Source organism: Protopterus annectens, chromosome 6.part1 (genome assembly GCF_019279795.1).
Source record: "Protopterus annectens isolate FY-2018-M chromosome 6.part1, PAN1.0, whole genome shotgun sequence".
Taxonomy (NCBI): Eukaryota; Metazoa; Chordata; order Ceratodontiformes; family Protopteridae; genus Protopterus; species Protopterus annectens.
Window position 1 is genome coordinate 574,457,731 of NC_056738.1, and position 16,593 is coordinate 574,474,323.

General features: G+C 36.5%; 1 protein-coding gene across 7 annotated transcripts in view; it reads right to left on the reverse strand.

The window, feature by feature from the left end:
- RASGRP2 (RAS guanyl releasing protein 2) overlaps positions 1 to 16,593 on the reverse strand; it is a 1,579,354-nt gene that overhangs the window by 693,328 nt on the left and 869,433 nt on the right. The window contains exon 1 of one of the 7 annotated variants that reach the window (XM_044076009.1): positions 7,934 to 8,113. The exons of the other annotated variants lie outside the window; for them this stretch is intronic. The gene's annotated coding sequence lies outside the window, so the exon portion shown is untranslated. Of the gene's footprint in view, positions 1 to 7,933; positions 8,114 to 16,593 lie in introns of those variants that run through there. 7 annotated transcript variants of the gene reach the window in all.

Sequence of the window (16,593 nt, forward strand, 5' to 3'; positions counted from 1 at the left end):
TCTAGGATGCCTTATAAATAGCAAAAAACATTACCTATGAGGAGCTCTGGAGTCGCTATTCAACTGCAGCCTTCAGACTTCATGCCTAACAAATGGAGGACAGCAACGGTCATCCATCTGCACAAAGGGAGGCCATCTGCAGACCCATAAGTATCACTAGTTTCATATGCAAAGTCATGGAAAGAATTATCATGGAAATGATCAATAATGACATAGGAAACCTCCAGACCCTGGACTCAACCCACTTTGGTTTTGTCAAGAGTAGGCCATGCCTACTCAATTTGGCAGACTTATTTGAGAAGGTCACCAAAGCAATGGGTGAGGGCAAAATTATTCACACTGCCAACCTTGCTCTGGCAAAGGCATTTGACAAAATCCCCCATTCAGGCATCATGGCAAACTCAAGAGGTTAGGTACAAACCTTTATGTTACCCAAGGTCCAGGAAGTTAGAATTGAGGACCTATACAAGGAGGCTAGTCACAAGTGGAGTCCCTCAGGAATCAGTCCTGAGTCAACTCCTTTTTGGCATTTACTTCTCTGAAGTCAAGGCCAATGTCAATGGCCTCTGGCTGACCAAATTTGCAACCGACTGCAAATTAGGAGCAGTCAGAGAATCCCCTACCGACACTAATATTCTTCAGGAAGTCTAGCACAGTAGCAAACATACTTGCAGGGCATTCTGAAGCCGAAGCAAATTTGTTTTTTATTAGAATACTGGCAACATCTTGTGGTTTGAAGTACACTGTACTGCACATTTCTTTGTCAGATGCTCTGCAGTAAGTGGTTTAATGGAAAAAGAAATAGAAGTACCACACAAAGCATCCACAGAGTTTAATGGAGACATTTTAGAAAAAAATGGAAATATATATGTTTATAGGTTTAAAGTGATCAGTTTACTAAGGATGTAATGCACAGTCTGTGACAAGTCAAGGTGTCACTGGAAGGTTTGCTATCATCAGGCTTGGTTTGCCAATACCAGTTTACACAATATTCTCTTATCTGGCACAATGATTTTCTCAGAAAAAAACTGTCCACATTGTAGTGATCACTACATGCTTATAATGCAGTGCACTATTTTGAACTCTTCCCCCAAAATAATTGACTAATCTGAGGCAAGAGGCACATTGAGGTTCTACAGCCAGAACCGAAACAGGAGCTCTCGATGAATTGGCAGCAGTTACCCAAATGTCACCCCTAAAAAGTATAGTGTGTTTTACATCAATGTCTTTCATGAAGGATATACCGTTTCCAAATGTGTGATACATTAGTTCAAAATATTTTTTTTCTTTTTTTTTTTTTTTTTGATTTGTGGTGATGTCATGCACATTGTGTTTTATAGTGACATGTCGCACAGTGTGCAAGGTTTTTGAAGTAATGTCACACAGCAGTAGCACAGTGTGTTATGGTGCAAATAATCAATCCTTCTACCATAAAGACATCTGGGTAACTGTGAATGCTTTCCAAGGAAACCCATATTTTGGTCTTAGCCAAAACACTATGCTTCTTGAAAAGCTCTAGGGCCGGCAATATATTTTTTATGTTTTGTAATATGCAGCACACACAGTGATATACAAGTTACATGCTCAAAAAATTGCACATTCTTAGCAAAAACCAAAAATATTCTGGTGCTTGTCCTGAATGTGTATATACACCAGCTGAGGGTAGCTCTGTGAATGCCCAGCTGTTAGGAAACATCTGCTTCTAAACAGGACATCCAGCAGTAAATTGCAGGTGCACCAAACAAAGCAGACTCAAAGTGTTCGGGAACCTTCCATATGTTCATACCAGTACATAGATCTAAACAGTAAATGGATGATCTAGGAAGAAACATATCTTGGTAAACAAAAAACAAGTGATTCCTCAGTGTCAGAATATAGTCTGATTTATCAGTGCAGATATTATGTAAAGCAGCTTGCTTATTCCATGAAAAAATGTGCGGTGTATGCACGCTTCATCACATTTAACTTTGAAACTTGTTCTCAGTCTACTAGGCCAGGAACAATATTCCATATTTGGAGTTAACATAATTCAAGCCTATAGTGACTTTTTGTATACTTCCAGTGCCCATAGACCCTTATGGCATCAAGACAATTTTCAGATCTTACTTCTGTATCTAAATGACTTACTAGCAACAACAACAACTTCTGTATCTAAGTGACTTACTAGCTAATAATAGCATCTTAAAGGGTAAGGAGTTATTAACAAAATGACACTAAGATCATTTATCTAGGATGTCCTACAGGGACGAAATTAATCATTGCTTGCCAGTCATTATTCACATTTATATTATCACAACTGAGAGATCAACATGCTATTGAGGGGGTATGGTATGAAATGCCATGGGAGACAGGAAAGTTCATTGTCAAAGTCCATTTATATCACTAAAATGGAGATACTGCTACTGCTTAATTATGAAAATAAGCAATATTTCCATACGTACTTAATACTTCAAAACTCAGGTGACTTACAAACTATTCATGGCACCAGCAAAAACCTTAGATGCTTAAGAAAACTGCCACTGACATTTCCATTGCAAGCTACACATATTGCGAGAAAATCAATGCTATTTACATCGCTAATTATACAAATTAAGTATGTGTTTTCATATTGCTATACATATCTCAGTACACCTGCACTCAGAGTAACTTCTTGCTGTCATGTGAAAGATGATGTCTAGTTAAAAGTGTTCCTTGCAATGTATGTCTAGCTTTTACAGTTTCCAAGATATGACAATTTGTTTGTGAGTGTTTAACAAAAGATATAATTTGTTTTTTTCTGTTTTTTTTTTTGTGCATTATAATACAAAAAACAACAACCAACCAGTCACTGCCAATGTAAAATAACTACATATAGAAATGAAACACCAAACAGGACATATAGCAAATGAGCCAAAGCAAATCCATTCAAGCAACAGAGTAAAGTAAAACAATAATATTAGGTTGAGTGCTTTTGTCTTTATTACATATACTTTATTGGCACCCACTACTCATAAAAATGCCACAATTTAAAGCCTTCCCATTAGACAGATGATACAATTCTTAAAGTAACAATTCATTCAATAAATACATTTTTAATTAAATATATTTTGTATTTTAAAACACTATTAATATGAATACTTTCATTTATACCCAGAGAAGCACAAGCATTCATTAAAAGTTGGCATTTAATTTTTATCCCTTTGAAATTTTTTTTCCAATCAACTCTTGGGTTAACAAAACCTTTTTCAAGCACCAAAAATACAAAACCTAGATCTTCAGGCAATTCTCTTAAGATGTTTATAAAATGTATTGTAGCTGTCACCACACCTAATACTATAAAGGTGTTGGTAAATCCTAGTTCTTAGACTGTTAATGGTTTAACCTACATAAAATGCCTGGCATGTGTCCACCACCTACTGTCCCACAATCATGTCTTTCCAGTTCTTGGTACAAAAGATAGACCCTCGGCATTCCCTATCATTTTTACACTGATGTAGGGGCACTTTTTGCATGATCCATACTTTAAACTTCCAACACCCTATACCTGCTACACCATTCTTCAGTGTGGTCTTTCAAAAATGTTCTTAAATGAAGCCCTGTCTTATGAATAAACATAGGATTATTACCAATGAGACTTTCTTTGAATTTAAATGCCAATTAGATGTTCTACTGCCTGCATATTATGTTCTTATTCATTTCTGCACTAGGCTTAACTACCAAAGCTTTGTGAAAATGGTTGTCATTGTCTTTCCCCTGGATGTTAGTCATCCAATTGTGTAAAATAAGCATAAACATCTCCTGCCTATTTCTTACTTCTTCCTGCACTGCATTTAATAACTTCTCCAGATACTCACATTAACCTCACTGCCAATAATTCTACCATAAAATGGTCATCACTTGATTTAAATCATGATATTCTAATAATTTGGCCCTTAACCAAATTCTTCTTCTGATAAGATGGGTGATGGCTATTGAAATGAAAAAAAAAAGTTACTATACATTGGTTTATGATATAGCCTGGACACATATCCCTGCTTACTTTTTATCCTTATAAATAAAAATATCCAAAACATTAACCCTATCAATTGAACTGTTATTAGTAAATGAAAGAACGTTAGTTGTTTTGTTAATATAATTAATTTTATTTTTATTTATTTTTATTTTACATTTGTTGACCGGGATAGTCCGACTGGATGCATGTCCATTTTCAGCGGAGGCCTGGGGAGAAAAGCTCCAAAGGTAAGCAGATACAGCATTACATAATACCAGCACTACATATTACAAACGGACTATTTACAGAGATTGCATAAGTAAACACGTTAAACAAGTTCCACAGGTTACAGTTAATCCTGAGCACAAGTCAGGATTAAATTAAATTATACAGTAAACTGGTTAACAGATTTTTACACATTCTAGAGAGAGTTAGCCAGGCTTGATACATTGACATAATCATAATAAACTTATCTAACTGTTGTGAAGCACCTGTAAACAAAATAAATAGATCATCCATTTTTTCTGGATGGACTATTAAAAACATATTGTTTTTTCCACCAACAGAGAACTAGGTTAGCAAATATGGGGGCACATACTGTCCCCATTGCTACTCACTCTTTTGTCTGTAGTATTCACCTAAATAAAATAAGCATCCATGAACTGCTTAAAAATGTTTTAGATGACCCCTTGTTAAATCATAAAATTCAACTATTGTGTCAGAAAATCATGTTAACCCTAGATTTTGTGAGATCACAGAGAACATATTTTTTATGTCAATTGTTGCAAACAACGCTTCAGATTAATAATCAAATTACTGAAGTCAGCTAAAAAATCACATGAATCCCTCCATAAATGCATCATTTTATTACGAATACCCTTCAGCTTACCATCAATATATTTGGCCAGTGGCTCAGACTTACAATCACCTGCTGCCACGACAGGTCAGAAAAGAGGGATTAAAGCATATCAGAATGGATTTTGGGAATATCAAAACTTGCTGGAATGATGGGATAGGGTACTTTCAAATAATGCCAAACATCATCAGTAAACAAATTACAGCAATGCATTTCATTAAGCTTAAGGTCAATCCGTCTATATGCAACATGTATTTCATTTAACGACACTTGCATGAATTGTTCATTATTCATCAACAACTCCATTATTCTGCTTGTATAATCCACCCAGTCCATTACTGCCAATCCCACACACCTTTACCTCATTTCATCAATCTTACTGATCTCTTACAAAACATTTCATAAGCAATTGTATCTCATCTGTTTTTAAATTATAATATTTGTGTCTCGGTCCTTTATCATACAGCTGTCTAAAATCCTTCTCACAGTTTCTTCAAAAACTGGAAGTGCAACATGAAATGGTGGACTGTAATGACTTCTCATAGATAGAACATCATTAGTGTTGCCCCCTTTATCACTAAAAATTAAATTCAAATTCAGGTTTCTCACAAACAACTTCAGCTCTACTATACAGTCCACCAAATCCATTCTTATAGTTAGTACATATGTTAATCCTTTTTCAAAAGTGTTGAAGTGCTCCTTTCTAATAACATAACTACTACAATTATAAACTTTAAATTTGTTGACTTCCAAAATCTTAACAGCAACTCTATCAGTTATTGTGCAGGTCTGCTTCCATTCCAGGCTCCCGCATTTGTCGATGAATTAATCAAGATAGCAGACCCACCTCAAGCCCTGTTGTGGAAATGGTTCAGTGGTTTCCTGGATATTCCTTGGTGCCAAGGTTCAACCTGGCCAATCTTCTGGCCACCTTTTCTCCTAAATGGCCGCCTCATCATTTCCTTCTTGATCCACGGGTTATCCAACTATGACTCACTGCTACCCTCCACCTTGTTCTCCAACTCTGCAGCATAGGGTAAACACATTTGTTTGTGTAATCCAAATCATCACAATTTAACTTCTCGTCTTTCCTTGAAATTTCTGATCAGTTTTGTTGTAAATATCCAAATATTCTGACCAGTATTATGGTTACCTTCAGTGCAGGATTCACATATTTGTTCAACACGTGTACCTGTATAGATTTGCTCTTAGCTACTCCTCTTCCAACTAACCTCAGATCACTGTTGCTACATTTTATTCACATGAAGTCTACACTCTACCACTCTAAAATACAACTTATAGGCCAATTAGGCTTCTGCAGAACAAATCAGATCACTGTATACAGCTGTTCATTATGCCCAGGAATTCTGGGAGTGAAAAGTGCTGCGAGGGAAGCTGACAACTCTCTATACTAATGTCACTGATGAAGCACTTTAAACTGACTGTTGATATTTTTAAATGTAGTCTCCCCTACTCTGACAATTCAAGAAATCACCCCCCACCCAACAAGTACTGATGGACAAGGTGACATCTCCTCACCAGAGGTTAGGATTAAAAAACAGAAGGCTTCACTATACAAGAGATCCACAAAGAGCCATGTCTGAGCAAATTTATAAACTTGTTAGATTGTAGTACAGCCCTACTATGGCAGCACTGTTGCAAATGGGCATCAGCTGCAGCCATTTTACTTAGCCGTTAACTGTTAAGGAGGAGTGCCTCCTAAACTGCCAGGAGCAGCTCAGCTATGTCTACATAAAATATCACATTCCATCATTAGCAGTGCAACTTTTGTATATGGGAGGCTTTAAAATACTCCCCTCCAATCTCACGCACAGAAGTGTGATATCCTAAGAAATGGCACACCATGGTGTGTCTTATTCCTAATATATATATATATATATATATATATATATATATATATATATATATATAAACAACCACAAAACTTAAGATTTTGATTATAACGCCTAAACTTGAAAAATATTTCTAGTAGTATAATTTAGAAAAATTGCATTTATATAAAGCAAAACTAATACAGCACTTTAAAGAGGAAATTACTTTTGTGATGCATCAGTCAAAAGAGCAGAAATATTTCATAACATCTTTTTATTTTGAGTGCCTCCAATTATAAATACAATACTATATTCTTTATGAAAAGCAACTGATCAAAAAAGAAATTCTCCTGCTTAATAAAGTGACTATACCTGAACATGTAGGTGGGGGAAGGCTCATTTTTCTAAAGTTAAATAAAATGTAGTGTGGTCAAATACCTAACTTGAGAAAGCATGATTGTTCATAACTGCACTTGTCTAAACATGTCTGCTACTAAGCAAGGCAACCAGCAGACATTTCCAGTTTTAAGATAAATTATCAGAACATTTTTTAACCAGGAATATCGTGACGCAAGCAACCTCACAATACTAGAGCTGTTCCATGTATGCACATATAATAGTACACATGAGAAAATCTGTCTTTTTGCATTGAAAAGTAGTCCAGGATGTATGAAATTGCAAACTAAGTGTGTAGATGTCCGTTTCAGATGCATAAAAGGTTAGCAATACATACACTGTCATTTTGGAAATAACCTGCCAACATTTTTTTAGTATTCTGACCTAGTAAGGCTGTATTGTCAAACTATCAGCAATGCATCAGAAGAAAACATAAAAGTAAATATGCATTTGCATGCTAAGAGAAAAGGCAAGTCAATTAGATTTAATGGAGCAGTAAAGATACAAAGGAAATCATGCAGCATTCTAGTATACAGAGTGTGACATTTGCTAATTAAATGCAGAAGCTTTTACAAGACAACTCATTAAAGCAGGCTTCTGGTAATACTGTTTGCGATACTCTCTTCAGTAGCATCTGTAATATTCATGTTGTATCCTATTCTGTAGCGGAGTTGTAACCCTTCCATGCTATATCATACAACACCAGAACATTCATAGTCAAGCATCTCACATCCTTGACATGCTCATATTTTATCTCCCTGCAGTAAATTATGCAGCCTCATACATATAACAAATAATATACAAGCTTTTTAGTACAACACAATTCAACTCACTATTTGTCTGGCATAACATTTGCAAACAAGACAAAAATATGCCCACCTTGTCAAGGAAACCAAGTGTAACATTTGACTTCAGAGTCTGTTTTGCAAGCCATTCCATTCTCCCTGTTCACACAAAAACATAAATGCTAAATATTATTCCATAAAGCTACAATGGCAGCTGATGACATCTGGTGTTTAAAGTCACCTGCATATAAAGGATGGTTTGTTTTGCCATCCTCTGCAGTACTGAAACTGCCAGGCTACTACTGCTCACTGATGGGGGCAGGGATTCATTTTGCTGAAAGTAGTAGAAGCTAGCAATCACATAGAGAAGCTAGTCCAAAAAGCCAGAGGTATAAACAGATGTTCCAGATGCTATACAAACATGGTTGCATTTTGAAGAAACGGATTCATTTTATGCTTGAATCAAATACGCAGCCCAAAGGCAGACTTGCCTCTTCAGATTCACTAAATGAAAATCTCAGGTTGCTTTCTGCATCCTTTTCTACTATTTCCCAAAACACAATGGTGCAGACAATTATATATTAATTATAAATTATAAAATTAGATTTTCTAGCATAAAAATCTAAGCAGCATGATCACACAATGTGACATACACGTGGTCCTACAAATGTATCACATAGCAGAGACACTGGATGGCCAGGTTAAACAAAGTTTGCATGTCTGCAATAAATATCCATAGTGTAATCCAATTAACCAGTTATGTGCCTGTCCTTTAGCCAGGATAGGAAACAGCACATTGCACACGAACTAAAAACTCCACCCTTCCTGTCAGCCCAAAGTAACTGTTGCAACAATAAAAATGTTAGCAAATACATTGGTGGGTATATGCTCATGCTAGTTAAAGGTAACATGGCAGCTTTATATTCTCACTTTCCAAACAGGATTTGTGCAGCTTACAAGAAACCAATACCCATAGTGTACACTGCATCTTTTTTCTAATGAGTAGATGTTACAGGGTTACTGAAGTTCCACATAACTATTATGTCACAGTCTAGGGCCAATATTTTGGTCAAGTACATACAGCAAGGGTCTAGCCAGGCATACGCTCTCTACTGGAGTGAGTACAATTTTTTTCTGAGCATCACATCAACATAGATTTTCACAGGTCATATTATGTCTACAATTGTCTAAGTGAATGCCTTTATCAGCAGGTACAATATTGCTAATCTAAATATTTAATAGTTTTGGGGGAACAGCTGAAAATCTTACTTATATTTATTACCTTCTTGGGAGGCAACATTTTGAGGGATGTGCCCATTTTTAAGTGACAAGTGTCTGGTGGGTAGCACTAAAAGCCTGTGAGTACAAAATGAAATTTCCTTGCTATACCCCTGATCTACTGTATAAAGTTTTTGTAGTTTTCAATAAAATAGTAAGACCATTTGAAATGCACGTGTGTATATAAAAATATTATACACAACACACACACATATATAGACAGATATGATCAGACATTGACTAATCAATGCATTAATTGGCAAGCAATTGAGCAAAAATTTTCTGTCACCAGCTGATCAAAAAAAAAAAAAAAAAAGGCAAAACAATGATTTCTTTTTTAGGAGGGACAAGTCACCCCCACACTCCTTATTATATATACAACCTCTGAAACTACACTAGAGTGAGGAAAACCGCAAATTCTCCAGTCCCAACCCACTGTACAACAATCTTGCACATTTAAAAAGTTAGTATGTGCAATCATGATCAGCTGATTTTCAGTCACACAACAGTTTTTCACCTTTGACAGACTGGATATTCGATGAATGGTAGATATATATATATATATATATATATATATACACACATGTTTTCCTTCCACTTCACACAAAAATTTATTTCATTAGATACACTACATAGATGCATTTGGCATACACCAACCCACATTTCATGTACGACTTTTAAAACGTGTCTCTCCTCTGTGTGGTACCAAAGAGATACCTATATGCCACTTCCACCACACTAGACTCTAGTCAGGATAGTGAGAGAGAGGAGTAACAGCAAGTTTGGTGATACTGAAGCAGTAGGAAGGCATACCTCTCAACCTCTTAGCACAAAAATTCTGGCCAAAGCCAAAAATAATGGGAGAACAGAGGCCCAAATTCAGGGACAGATTTTACTTATTGTGCTTATAAACAAATAAATTGACAGAAAATCTATGCCCAGTTACATACCTGCACTACTATTTGTATTTACAGTTTCTACAAGTTTAAAAATGCAAATTAATGAAGCATAAAATAATACCAGTACTGACATCGTCACCGTTTACTTCCACAGTTGAGAGGGTTTGTCCATTTGTGTTTGTGAGTACGTGTGTGGGAGCACCCCTTCCACCATATCCTATTTTCACCCTAATGGTATAGATTCCAGCTCTAAGGCTGGGATTCATATAGCAATAACTGGTGACATTGGTGTGGTATTTGCCCTCGTGATTAAACCATACCAGCCATGGGTAAATCTTCTATATACCACACCCACATCATTGGTTACTGCTATTATACAATGAAATTATTTAAGAAAAAAGTTACTTATTTTTCTTAAATAAAGTCCTTGTACAATGGCATGCTTCTGTTTTTTCCTGTATCCCAGGGCTTTCCCAATGTACTGTGCATGCATATAGGACTTTTGTTCCCATGCTTACACAGTACATCAGTGCTGTGCAAAGAAAGCAAAGGAGAAAGATGATCTCTTGTCATTGCCTTTTTTTTTTTTTTTTTTTTTTATTCATTAAAAAAAAAAAAACAGGAGACTTTCAACATACCGGAGAGACAGGACAGAGAAAATAAAAAGGATGATCAGTTAAGTTTCTCTAGCCTTGTATAACATGACTGATTATCCTTTTATTTTTGTTTGTCCCATCTCTCTCCTTAGTTTGAAGTCTCCGTTTTTTGTTAGTTTTTTTTAAACAAAGTGATCGCAGTACAATACTACCAAAAGGAAAGTACAATTTTTGTAGCATATTTTAATGGAAGAGAGTCTGGCCGACCAGACTTTTTACTTTAGTATAGGTTCAGATATACAGCAGGCACGCTGGTTGGGCTGACCAATCAACATGCTCCTTCTGGAATGTTAATGACCAATCTTTGTATAACAGATATTAACACACAGCATAGCACTAAACAGTGGTCATATGATGACTGCGAGTGTTCAATGTAGATCTTCAAAGATGTGAGCTACTCCATGCTTCAGACTGCTGAATATTAACAATGTACAGTTATGAGTCCCAGGCTCCCAGCCTGACCTCTCTGCATTACTCTGTCTATTCAGCTTTACTGATGATAGCAAAAGCAGGTTATATGTGACTAAAAATTACAGAACAATGCAGATAGCTGCTTAATAAGATTGTGTCTCAAGTTACGAAACATTGCAGATAGTTGCTAACATGATTATCTCAAGTTATGGAGTAACATAGATAGCTGTTAGCATGATTACCTCAATTCATGCTAGCAGGACAGAATAATTTTATTCTTAAATGTACTGGCAGCAAAGGAGCAGATTTAGCATTGTGTTCATCATTTTATTTAATATATGTTTCTACAAGTACAAATGAAATGACGTGCAAAAATCACTTGTGACTAGTTCCCTTCTAAGCAATATGTTCCACAAATTATCTAGGAGAAAAAATAGAGTTCCATGCATCTTTATTTAAATTATATATCTGACAGGATGCATTACTGGCAGATGCAAGAAAATGTAATACCACCTTGAATTTAATAAAGCAAGCATAATACAAATACCAGAGCTCTAGTACACAGAGCATTTAAACATATATACAATATGCTGGATATATTCAGTGTTGAAATCATATTCAGATATTTAAGTACCAGATTTCTAGTACAGTGAGCATTTAACAACATAAATTATGCTGGATATATTCAGTTTTGAAATCATATTCAAATATTTAAGTAATCACTTCAATATGTAACTATTACTTACAATTAATGTCTTATTGCTGAGGCTTGAGTATGCCTTACCTATCTCTCTGCTCTCCCTTCAAAACACTATGTTTGGGATTCAGAAAGGGCTTCCTTCAATTATAAGCCCTAACATGGATGAAAAGCCACTAGCAGTAGCCCTTTCTGATTCACAGACATGCCCTCCCCCCCACACACACACGCACACACACACACCCACCCCCACCCAGATCCACACGATTCTACACTGTAGGCAGAATCATAGAATCACTGCTGTGGACTGTCAAGACAGCTATGTTAAGTATTAATAAGGCATTCTAATTCTAAGGGAGTGGCCTATGCTAATTACACATGTGTAGTCCCCAGGAAATACATGCAGAAGGGGATTTTCGCATCACTCTGATGCAGAAATTAGCATTGCCAACAACGTTAATTAACAATGCCAAAATGCAGTGTTCCCACTATTTTTTATGTGAGAGACCACACTGCAGGTAAATGTCAAGGGAATTTAGAGAAGTAGTGGTGTGAGGGTGTGCAGAGGAGTAAGCTGTCTCAGGTGGGTATCCCCGTGTGTGTGTCTGTGCATCTGTGAGTGATCACAGTGGGGGGGGGGTTAGTTGGGGAGAGGTAAAGATGGTAAGTGTGTGTGGACATGGATAAATGGGAGTGTGTGTCCATGAATACAACTGGATGGGACAGTGTTGTGTGTGTTTGAATGTGTGCACATGTGAGGATAGAGAATGAGGGGGTGCCTGTGCCAGCATGATATATGGGTTGCCAGAGGGAAAGTATCAAAGGAAAGTGTCTATTAGCACTAGTTCAGAGACCTGAAAATGAGTTGATAATGAGGTCTTCAATCTTAATCATCTGTAGAGCTAATCTGTTATGTATGTTTACATGTATAGGTAACCAAGATGTAATAACATTTACAATGTCAAAAATGAAAAAATGTAATGTATATTTTCTGTGCCTGTAAAATTGGAGCTTTTCTCCCCAGGCCTCCTCTTAAAAGGGGTATTATCCTAGTCTAACTTTCCCAGTCAATAAAGACAAATAAATGTTTCTAAATCACATTTCCTGAGTTTGTATAAACTGCCCATTTTGGCTACAACAGTTAATGTGCATACAGGTAAAGTTTTCTGAATCCCAGCCTTCAATCTTTCAAACCACTGAAAATAAAATACGATTCATGCATGTTCTGAACAGCAGGCAACAGGACTACCTAAACAAATAAAAGATAAGTAAGTTGCCTGTGATTGCAAGATTTACCTTTTTGCTTAACACTCTAACTTGCAAACTTTAGAATAACCTTTGCCCTCCTACAAAAAAATACTTCATCAGCAAAGCAATACATATTCTCTGATAAACAAAATGGCATCCCCCTATCAAGGTGGCAACACTCCTTTCTGACAAAAAAAAAAAAAGTCTTAAATAAAGTTGTTCCTGCAGACCATAAATAGCTGCTAGAATATCTTAAATAATCTAAGTGCAACTGCAAAAGAGAAGCAGGATAAAATCCATAAGATACTTGTTCATATCACTGCATTGTTGTGTATGAAAAATTCCACTGGGCAAATAACTATGACTGTACACTACAACCAAATATACATAGCAAGGTCATCTGGTACCCAGGGAAGTCCCCAGAGTGGTGTCCCTCTCAAATCAAAGTTGTGGACTAAAAAAAGAGCCTTCCAAGATTGAGGAGCAAAAATACCAAAAAACACACACATACACATCAAAGAGATCTTCAATTACTAGCATGCTAACCTACCAAACACTACAGCGAAAAGTTCTTGCAAACTCCTTACTTTAGTGACTAATGCACTAAGTTACTACATACATTAATTTAAGGCGACACAATATCATCTGCAGCTGCATAAATGAATGTTGATACTGCACTTACATCCTACTGGCAACTGCCACTCGTACTTTGACAGCTTGCATCTGGGGCAGCCACCTCTTTGCCCTGCCATAGTTACAGCCATGTACCATCTCCCAAAGTAAACTTCAGGATTGCCTTTTACTTAATACTGGAAAAGTGATTTGTGCCTAAACACTTCAATAAGGTTGATGGTAATTATTGTTTATTAGTTCAAAAGAAAAATATTGAGCATTACTTATAATCCAATAAATAATGTAAACCATATTACTATTTGCTAGTTTATATTATAGAGTTGTCTGTACATGACATCTCAGGTTCATGAACATACATTAATAGTCTAAGTAGAAACCACTTTTTGCATATATGCATTTGTCATATGAACATATTTTCCCAATACCATGACTATTCATGGAAATGTTACAATTCATAAACCAATCATTCTTACAAAAGAGGCCTTATGTGTAGTGATATACATTACCTAATAAGCTTATGGCTGTTCAAGGGATGAAACCCCTTGCACATATAACTTCTACCATAAGAACCCACTCATATGTTGCAAGACAGGGCATGACTATCCCTACCATTATACACCTTTTCTCAAGTCTACTACTACATCTTGGTCTTTTTTCAACAGCAATAAAGTTTATTTACCATTTCTCATATTACGTCACAAGACGCACACTGTGGGGGTCCTCCTAAATCAAACCTTCATGCATACTCGGAGCATAAAGACTCAGGAAAATCCTTCACTGAGCTGTTAGTTTTAGTTTTTAAAGCATATGTATCCAAGTACTGGAGTTAGCCCTTAATTACTTCGCGTTTTCTAACCCTTCCTTTTTGTTTTTCTCTCCTAGTATCTTTGCACACCTCACTTTACCTGCAGCCCTCATTATCTGTGGTAGTAATGGAGGATCCCTACCACCCCTGTGAAGTAACATCTCAAGTCTTTTAAGTCATCCCCTTGCAGCTTACACAAATCTACATTTCCACCCTGTAATTCTCTTCTTCATAAATGTTTCACGCTTCTGCATTTGCACAGCACATTATCCCAATCATGCCCCATTACTTTCTTTCTATACCATTTCATACATAAGCAGAGTCTTTCCAAATACCTCATCCTCTATTGTTTCCCTTACCTGTTTTATTACCCCTTGTTGCAAACTTTTTACCAGGTTATATCTTGCTTTGTAATGTTACCAGGAGCACAGTACCCCAAATGTGGGGTGTGTCTGTCCTGAGGATGACCTAATTAAGTTCTATGCCCACTACTGTAGGTAAGGACCCAAGCATTCTACAAGCATTAAGCACTTCCTTTACACTGATATGCATGAATATACTTCACAGGCAGGGACTAAAGGTGGAGGTATCTCTATTTACATCAAAAATAAATATACTTCAAGGCTGGTCAAACAGGACAATGCACTTGAGCTGCTCCATGTTTAAATCACCTTAGGTAAAATCCAATACCACTTCCTTGCAAGCTATAGGTTCCCCTCTATGACCCAGGAAACCCATACCATGTATTTAAACTTATTAGCAACACTAATCATCCAACCCAATACCATATTCATGGGTGACTTTAATTACCCCACTATTAACTGGAAATCATATACGACATCAAACATACATGCACAGAGATTCCTGGATTTTGTAAACACAAACTCCCTGGACCAGATAGTCAATACACCAATCAGGGGTGCAACCCTACTGGATCTGGTCCTCACTAATATACTGTAATGCCTTCCTAGGTAAGGTCAGACCCCAAAGTGGTCTCCTTTGAAGTAAAAATAAAACCTGTACCCCCAGCTAAACCGTGAATATTCAGGAACTATTCTAAGGCTAACCTCCTGCTATTAAGTGAGAACCTGGCAAAGTTTCAAGGCCCTATAAACCCTGAGAACACTTCTACCCATACAGGACTGTTCACAGAAACTTTGTACAAGCATGTTAATATATGTATAGAGGTAGCTGTACAGAACTAACTCAAAAAAACAAGCCACCCTGGTGGAATCACAAAATCAATTGGATGTATAACAGGAGGAAGAAATTCATGGCAAAAATTAGGAGGTGCAGCACCCATTAAACTAAACAAACAATTCAGAGGACAAATAGTCTTTTATAACTATGATAGCAAGCTATCTTTAAATTGCATTTTGTAATACTCCAGCATACTTTATTTAATTCTCTATTGATAAGATGCATTTTCTACTATCTGCTCCAGAAAACTTGGTCAATTACAATTTATGTACGTGCAATTCTACAGAACAATTTCAATAGTTCATTCTATCCATAATGAAGGAAAAAGCAGATTAAATGACAATCAAAAAGAATATATTGATATCCCCGCTTGAAAAAGAGTGCAGTTGGATGATCAGCAAAAACTTTTTTGGTTAATAAAATTTCATGAACATATGCCTCATGTTTTCCCTTATGTCCTCAAGCTTATTTAGTAGGATCAGACTTTCCACAAAGGCAAATGTTGCTAGCCTCCACATGCTGCAGTTATGCAGTTCAAGTACAAGACAGGACACTTCTCTCACATAATTAACAGTCAAACTGACAAATGTAGAGTACAAAAACACGGGCATATGGACTGACTCTTTCAAAACATGCAAGACATCATTTGTTAATCTCCTTCTCCAGTGCCCAGGATTCTAACTTGTCTCAAGTCAACTGTGCCATAATGAGGGCTTTAACTGTCTATGCCATGCAGTCGACAGATAACTATTTAATATAAGGTACAACTATGGCATGTAGCAAGGCTTCTGGTACAATAGAACATCCTCCTTTTTTAAGCACTTAACATGACCACAGGTCATACACTTTTGAAAAAGCCCAAAATCCCTTAAAAAGGGATTAGGAGTCGCTTGCTCCTTATACAGCAAGGGCAATCATAATTAGAAA